Source organism: Montipora capricornis, chromosome 4 (genome assembly GCF_036669925.1).
Source record: "Montipora capricornis isolate CH-2021 chromosome 4, ASM3666992v2, whole genome shotgun sequence".
In the NCBI taxonomy this organism is placed as follows: Eukaryota; Metazoa; Cnidaria; class Anthozoa; order Scleractinia; family Acroporidae; genus Montipora; species Montipora capricornis.
In genome coordinates, this window is record NC_090886.1 from 56,247,829 (window position 1) to 56,249,460 (window position 1,632).

Sequence of the window (1,632 nt, forward strand, 5' to 3'; positions counted from 1 at the left end):
TCCCCAAGTAAACTTCTAAATATATTGTGAGAACCAAACCGCAAAATTTCGCGAGAATGCTTAGGCCTAATCACTGAAACGAGCGCTTAGGCTTAATCAGTAAACGAGTGCTTTCTTCTTCACACGATCTCGTGAAAAGTGCAGTTAACCGAACCGCAAAATGAAAGCTAAAATTTTACGAGAATGCTTAGGCCTAATTACTGAAGCGAGCGCTTAGGCTTAATCAGTAAATGAGTGTTTTCTTCTTCACACGATCTCGTGAAAAAGTGTAGTTAACCGATGCGTAATATGAAAGCTAAAACTTTACGAGAATGAGCAAGTCGTAGCGAAAAAGGAGAAATGTGTAAACTGAAACTTTATATATGAAGCTTTAAACCAAGGTACTTATCGAATAATTCTATAATTGTATTTGTAAAGTATGGCAACCACATCGGAAACCCGGGGGGGGGGGACTCCCATATGAAACAGACGGGGATGCTCGTCGGAAATTTTGAATTTAACCCCTAAAGGAGACCAATCTAGGCGTGGCTTAAGCAAATTTTGACCCCTAAAAGAGACCGTTTAAAAACACAAAAATACGACACGCAATGAGTTTTAATGATAAAAAGGCATAATCATCGAATGCTTTTATCTAAAAAGAAATTTAAAAGGAAATTTGACTTCTGTTTCTCTTCGCGTAATTCTGTGTTACTTCGCGGAACCCTAAACGAGATATTTGCGCTTTGCCCGGAACACCCTAAGCGAGACCAAAATCCAAAATTTACACCCCTAAGCGAGACGACGAGCATTCCCGTCTGTTTCATATGGGAGTCCCCCCCCCCCCCCCCCCCCGGGATCGGAAATTCGGAAGAAATTAGCTTGACTAACTTCACATTTGAAAAATTGTGTGTTCAAGAACAAGTTTAACAAATGCAAAGTTCATGTAATAATGTTAGACGCTGTCTTCAAACAGGTTGTTTGGAACAAAATTCAGAGTAACTAACTGGTGCTTTATTGCATGTTCCACGGGATCTAATCGTCCGTCGCGTAGCTTTGCACTAGATAAATACTTAATGATTGTTTCCTTTTAAGCGGTCCTGGTTAAGCGATAACAAATTCGATAAAATTACCCGAGGTTGGATTATTGTCTGCTTGTGTCGGGTGAGTGGTTTAAAGAACGAGGTATGTTACATGTGTATCATTGCTTGCTGTCTTGATGCTTGGCTGAAGCATGATTATCGCGAGATTGTTACTCAGTTACTTAGCTTTAGTTGAAATTTGCCTGATATTTTGATCGCAATCTTTGCTGGTCTCGATCCATGCTTTAAAGAACGAAGAATATAATATTTGTAGCTTGCTTTTCTCGGGAACTTTGAATTTTGCACATACGATAGACTTGCCACAAGTCGACCTCACGATAATCCCAGGAGAAAATGTTTTAGCGAGCGAATCGTGATTTTTCGTACGCGAAGTAAATGAGCGAGCGACGAAGTCGCGAAAGGTCGACTTGTTTCGCTTCCAAGGTTTTCATTTGCGTCTCGCGCCAAAAAGGGAATGACGTCATTCGGAAGTCCTGCACTTGATGGCGCAATCCGACGAAAACAGTCGAACATGTTTGTTTCTACGAAATCGAAAGTGGAAATTTGTTGACTT